Genomic DNA, 7,902 nt, shown 5'->3' with positions numbered 1-7,902 from the left:
TATTATCAATAAAAGACTTGGCTTCGGCCTTTCATGCGAACCTATATGTATATGAAGAAAATGAAACATGAAGAACACGAAATACTACTTTTATGTGAAATTGTACTATTTATGTTTGAAGATGAAGATGATATAAAGACTTAGCTTGACTTTGAACAAGCTGTGTATAGTGAAGACTGAAGAATAGAAAAATAAAAATAAGACTTGGCTGTATGGGCTTTTGACCCCTTTGCCTGTACAGATGGACGAACAGAACCAAAAAAAAAGTGAAAAAAAAAATAGTAGGATGAAACGCATTGGAAAAGGAAGAGAATAAAAAAAATGAAAGGAAAAATAAATTACGGGCGATCTAAGGGCGGGAAGTGGAAAAGGGGGGTGTTTAAGGGTAAAAAATGGTTTATATTGGCAACATATTAAGCATATTTACAACTTTTGTTTTAGCACACTTTTCAGATAACATCAAAATTTATGTGAAAAATTCAAATGTAAATTTTTTTTTATATCCCAGATACACTGTAATTTTTTTGATTTAAATATTTATATTTTCATCTTATTTTGACTTAGTATCAAATAAACCCTAACATTCAATCGAAAATTCTCATGACAGAATAAAAAAAATCTATTTCAAAAAAGTAAAAAACAAAATCCAAATAAGTGATTAAAGTTAATATTTAATAATATTAATAATACTGACACTCCTACACAAATTATCTTGCCCCAAACCAGGCATAGCCTGTACTATGGGTGCAATACAACGATATATTTAATACAATATACTTTAACATATATAAATACATTTATACAAACATCCATGACTCGGAAACAAACATTCATAATTATCATATAAATGATTGTACCTACCGGGATTTGAACCCGGGACCTCTAGCTCAGTAGGCAGGGTCTAACTAACCACCGGGCTATAGGGATCGTCATTTAATTATCAAAATTAATAAATAATAATATTTCATTATTTAATCATTTAATTTCGTATAAGCAGTAAAATACAATACAAAATTATTTATTTCGTACTTTACATGTACACATATATACAAATAAATAAATAAACTAAAAGTAATAACTTCACAAGTATTAATTGCGTGTATGTGTAGGTATTTTAAAATTTTCGGTTTCCATAAAGGATAGTTGTATGAAATATTTTGATTGAAACTTTTAAGCCTTGAAGATGGAGTGTTCTTTAAATTAACATAACTGGACAAGTTTATTATAAATCCGGGGGTTCAAAAAGGTTGGAAAGCGACACGCAAATGCAGATTTGACGGTGGTAAGAGGCAATTTTTATACTCGGATTTTAAGCAAAGTATTGTACGTTGTTGAGGTCAGGGTTTTTTTTTGGACATTCATCGCTACTCGTAGCAGGTGAAGCTTTCGAACGCTAAGCACCTGAGCGTCGCTGTACAAATCGTTTGTCGGGCATCTAATCGGTTTCAATTAATCAGATCTATTTATAAAAGTAAAAAAGATAATATAACACTGAATCATTATCGTTTTTACATTTATAAATAGATTTGATTAATTGTAATGCATATTTTTGCTGCTACAAAATTAACAGGTATGAATTCTATATAAAATACCTTTTCATGGGCTAAAACTTTACGTATGTCACTCAGGTAGGTTAATATGATATCTTAAAATCGATATAAACCCTTTTTACCTTTAAACTTTTCCACATCCCGACCTCATATCGCCCGTAATTTACTTTTTCTTTGATTTTTGGTATATTCTCTTCCTTTTCCAATGCGTTTCATCCTACTATTTTTTTTTGTTTCAATAATTATTGACTCTGGTCCATTAGGGTGACCCCAGCTGTCTGATCGTTTCAATAATATTTTATATAGTAATACGATTTACGTGTACCAGAAATTCGCACGCCGTCCAACCATGGCGAGAGCCGCACTGTCGTTGATCAGCTCTCTCTCAAGGTATACCAAGTGCTGGCGGTTATTTATACCTGAATATCTTCTTTACAATTTTTGTGCCTAGCGCCGCAAGCCATGACGTTCCGTACGCTTGTTATTTGCAGATAGCAGCTGCTTTAACTGTTGACACATCGCACGAAGGCTGTGTGCTCTGCCATATATAGTTACTTATACAGAGGTTGGTATGAATATATCCATGCCCTATAATATCACATTGGCGACAGCAATGGGATGGAAACAAACCCTGCCCCAAGAGTAGGTTGTTGCCCATTAATGAAATTGCAGAACTATGGAACTAAACCCTTCCTTTCTTCAGTACAATATACTCCTGTTTCCAGTCTTTACAATATAAACAAAAATAAGCTGCCTAAAAGAAATAAATGATCATCTCGGTGAGAATTAAAATATTTCAAATCAAATCAATTCATATTATTTATTTTGGTCAAAGAAACTTTGGCATAAATGAATTGCAAAAGTTACACATCTTGATAATATTACACTGAAAGGGCCAGACTATAACAAGCACGTAGGCACTAAGTGTCTATATGCGAGAGACCGTGATGGTCCGAGGAAACTTCAATTTGATACGATAAATACTGTATTATTCAGTAATGAGAAATTAGGAAACTGAAATTAAAAGACTAGCCCTTATCAATAGAAACGAGATTTCAAGCCAAAATCGACGTAAGTGTCGAACATTTGACATTGCTCGAATTATTGGGCATCCAGTGCTCCATGAATCCGCATTTATCACGGGGAGTGTTCTGAAGAGGTGTTTGACCTGATTCATGTCACCGAATTCGTCGTTCGCGTGAGACGCCACTTATTTGGATATTATTCCCACTATTTGGATTTACGGCGTTTCGGACTGAAGGAACATTCTTCTATGTACGTGGGTAACATTGAAAATGCTTAGAACTGGCCAGTTAGAAACATTGCTAATGAAAACTGTTTTTGAATTTCAATTTTAGAACTCTTTGGTAACCTAATGTAGTATATTGCATTCATTTGTCATTTGTTTCTGTGAATTGGCGGCAAATCTAAAACTCTTGCTACACGTCTTATAAATGAACCTAACGCGAGAAAATTTTCGGTCAATGATTTATTATTATACTTTCGTTGTGGGCTTACTCAACAACAAAGCTATGATAGGCTGCGATTAGCACTTCTTAATGAAGCCCCATCTCATGCCACTATTTACTTTTGGTTTAACGAGTTTAAGCGTGGACATAGCAATCTCAATGATGATCCGCGTGAGGTACTTTAACAGCGACTACTGAAGATAACATCAGTGATGTGCGACGCATGATAGAGATAGATAAGAGAGTGACCTATCAGCAGATACGGGCAAGCCTAGGCATTGGTATGAGTCACGTTCAAAAAATATTACACGAACATTTAGGCGTCAGGAAGCTTTGTATCCTTTCAAGGATCGGCCAACTAAGGTAAATAAAGGAAGAAGTCAAAGAAAAAAGATGATTGCCTCATTCTTTGGTCGAAAAGGTAATTTCGCGATAGTTGTGCTAGAAGATAAAAGGACAGTTACTGCAGACTGGTATGTCAATCGCTGTTTGCCTGTTGTCTTGGAAAAAATTCGACAGCAGCGCCCTTGAAGCAGGATCCTCCTTCACCACGACAATGCTTCAGCGCAGTCCGCGAAACGGACTGTTTGACTATGGCAGGTGTCGAGATAATGAGTCATCTGCCATACAGTCCTGACCTGGTGCCCTGCGACTTTCATGTATTCCCAAGAACTAAAGATAAAATTCGAGTTATTCGCTTTACGAGCTCCGAAGATGCGGTGAAAGCGAACGAAAATGCCAAAGAAGAGACCTCTAAAGAAGAATGGGCCCACTGCTTTTCTTAGTGGTTCCAGCGAATGCGACGATGTCTAGAGAGGAACGGAGATTACTTCGAAAAAAAAAAAGTATTGGCAACTTTTTACATTAAGCCATTTTTCATTTTTTAAACATTTTCAGTGTTACCTAGGTTACCTAGCTGTGAAATGAGCTGCGCGGTGTATCCAGGATGATACGACATGAGTTCCTTCAAATAAACGTGTTAAAAGGCCTGCAACGCTTCTGTGATTCCTCTGGTGTTGCAATATAATGTGGGCGGCGGTGTTCACTTAACACCAGGTGACCCGTACACTCGTTTGTCCACCTCTTCCATAAAGAAGTACCACCAGACGACCAGACACTCATTGTGTCGGACAGAGAATCGTCACCTTTTTGCTCTTAATAGTGATTTTCATTATTATAACACTAGAAATAAGGGATTGCTTGTTACTAATTCTAGTAGGCTTCATAAGATACATAATAACTTTAAGGGTAAATGTATACACTTCTATAATAAAGTCCCAGCCACATGTCAGGCATTATCTATAAATAAATTTAAATGTTTTATAAAAAAATGGCTCTGTCGTAAATCCTATTACTCCACTGCTGAATATCTAAATGATCGGACAGCCTGCGACTAAATTGTGATTATTTTATAGCGTTAGATAGTTTCTTGCGCCGCTTCTTCTCTCTCAGAGCGCTTTTTGTTTCCGAAGCGGTAGTAGTATCTAGTAGTTATTAGAAATGACATCAAAAAGAATTCTAAAGGAATCAATTTTGAGAAAATAAACGCCTTTTATGCCTTTTCACACGATAATTAGTTTACTACTTACATAGATATTGAAGCTTGTATAGGAAACCAAACAACATACTTTGTCATCACGGTTATAGATAATTGGTTGTTGAAGTTTGAACCCGAGACCTCCATCTGTAATTATTAACCCTTAACCGCAACGTCACCATAGTTGCACAATTACCTACAGTGTAAATAACAACTAATTAAACTCATAGTAAATTATTATAATCTACATCACTTGTATTATGCCCATGAATTCTTGTAAATACATAATCATGTTATTTATTCATTAATTAGGTACGTAGGAATCCTGCTCAAATTTCCTTCGCACTCTGATTACACTAATCTTGGCTCACAATGCCTAATGCCAAATATTCCGTGACACCTGATTTCCATATTTACGGAACGTGCGATGAAACTTTGCCATAGAAATAGAACTTGTGCTGTTTTCAAATCAGGCAGGAAAATAGTCATCGCTGTTAGGGTAGGTAACTGGGACAAAAATATGGAACACAGACACACGCTATCCCACGCGAAGTGCGAAGGGAGGGAGCCTCTAACAGGCAGCGAGCGATTGACGTAAAGCGACCGTGTGACCGTGAAGTGTTCTTTTTTGCAGCCATGTTTATCTAATTTTTGGTGCGCTGTTTTTGTCGGAAAGTTAAAATGAACAATTTAATTACTGGTATAATTTTTCTTACTACAAAACTATTATATTTTTGATAATGTAGTACTTAAGTTTTTTTTCTTAATAATAAGATACAAAACGAACTTTTGGTTGATTTATTAGGCTAAAGAACCACCACTAAAGCGATAAGGGGCGAAGACCTTCAATCTGCTGCGCAACTGAAATATGCAATTTTATATAAGTACAGTATACTTTTACGAGTGATCGAAAAAAAATTGAAATATGAGCAACCCCAGACTATGTGTAAGTCCGTTTTCACCGTGAAGCAAGAAATTACAATTGCTGAACAAGTAAACCTGTTGGGTTCGCTTTACTGTGGTCACAGGTTTAAGTTAACCAGTACATATGCTGAACTACACAATATCAAACATAATTTTGATTAGCAAAATAGGATTTGATTGTGTTTATTTGATTTGAGTCGCCAAGTTTAAATGATAAACTTGGCGACTTGATGGAAACACACGAGCTTGTCAACGAATATATTATTATCTTACGATAAAGTTTCCAGTTAAAGAGCACCTTTTCAACGATTACAATTAATTACAAAATGAATATGGATGATGAAAATTATTACGTAAATGCATTGTTTGCGTTGACTGAGTAAATAACATGATGCAGCATTGCTACCGCATCTACGGGCAGTAGTCTCATGCTATATGTTCTGGGGCGGATTCGACAGATTACGAGTATATCATATTCTATGATTTACGTTTCTTAAAATAATATATAACTATTATTCATTTCGATTACCTCTAATAATAATAGTTGGATTTAATTTGATATTTAAGATATTAATAACTATATTTTTTAAATTGTATAAGGCTAATTTCATATACAAATAGGACTAGCTTATGCGTCAGACGTTGTTCTGTACATAATATTAAATAAAATACTGTTTTTATTATGAATTAGTCAATAATATTTCAAGAATTATTTCGTATCATGTGCTCCCTGTTCTTATAATGAAATTGTTTGACAGCAGAACCGTCAAACCGTGCGTCAATAAATTCTCTCATAGAAAATATGTCCATATAAAACAAATATTGGAATAAAAATAATTATGGTTCCCAAATCGACTATGCTATCTGTGAAGTTGGACTAAACTGCACTCCATGAAGTAATTCTCATTAAAATACGTTCATTAGTTTAAGAGTTCACTGGAAACAAACATCAGGACACTGGTTTTATATAATATAATATTATATTAGGATTGCTAATATGGATAATATTCATGAAATGCAAATGTATCTTACATGCTACATTCCCAAAACAAGTTTGAGTCTAATAACCAAGGGGTAATGACGCTTAACTTTGTGTTCTATATAGTTTTCCTATTAATAATAGACAAAAGGTATATGACCCTATATGTTTGGTGTTAAAATGTTGATTTACTCGAGAATTAAAGTCTTCGTTATATTCTTAATTTTGTAAGTAATAGGTAGATTGTGTGCGTATTTTTACTAAGCTAAATCCATGCTTTTACTTGTCCCACATTTACTGACACATTCGATAGGTTTTAGTTGGGCAACCAAATCCAAAACCCAAACATCACGGTCTTGGGGGTGGTCCATCATCATGGGGGTATAAAGTGTATAACTCTCTAAGATATATAAGTTAAGGTACCACGTATCGATTTAAATTGACGACATGATAACCACCTAACAATTTCTATATCCTTTACGTTAGTTGTAGTAATCTAAGCAGGGGCGTAGCTACCGCCGTATCAATTATACGGGGCCCTCGAGCCACGGGGGCCCCCGACGTGCCTAAGCAAACATTAATAAAAACTTTTGTTGCTTGCCGAAAAAAAAGCAAGGAGAGCGTATATTTCAATTAAATTGTTTGTTAAAAATTTTGGACAAACTGACAAATAATGCGATGAATAAATATTTATTTTTCTTTACCCTTCATAAGTGCTCCTAAGCAAATTTTTATGCGAGGCCCCGCCAAGGCACGCCACGACACTGAGTCTAAAGTTCTTTATGTCAAAGTAATATAGGTTCCGTATTACATAGTAATCATCATAAATGATATGCTACTACATTATCCGAAACACGATGCATCTTATAATTATTATTCCGATCGGTTCAGTAGTTTTCGCAGTATAACCGAAATAATAAAACGGCTCTCCGTTAATAAGTGCAGAAGATTTTACTGTGACATTGCTATTACTATAAGATAATCATATTCATTAACTTACCTCGGATATCTTAGGATATCCGATCGCTTATTGTACTGTACCTAGTCTTGCCATAAATACTGAAACAAAGGAAAAAAGTTTTCAATTGCAAATAACATTTATTACTTTTAAAGTGTGTTAGTTTAATGCATATATATAAAACAATTTAAATTTTAAGAAGCTTATTCGAAGTAGACTCCATTGGCTGCTTGGTCTTTAAACGTTGAGGCCAGTTATCAATAGAAGCACGCACTCTTTCCATGGGAAAATTCTTCACTGCCAATCGTACGGATTGTTTTAGGGACTCCAAATTATCATGCAGTTTAGAGCAAGCCGTACTCTCTAAAACTGACCATAAAACAATATCCAGCGGATTAAGATCGGGACTTGACGACGGCCCGTCTTCACCTCTGATGAAGTCCGAAATGTTCGTTTCAAACCAAGACTTCGTAGACCGAGCTTTA

Source organism: Leptidea sinapis, chromosome 37 (genome assembly GCF_905404315.1).
Source record: "Leptidea sinapis chromosome 37, ilLepSina1.1, whole genome shotgun sequence".
NCBI lineage: Eukaryota > Metazoa > Arthropoda > Insecta > Lepidoptera > Pieridae > Leptidea > Leptidea sinapis.
Note: the sequence above shows the minus strand (reverse complement) of the source record.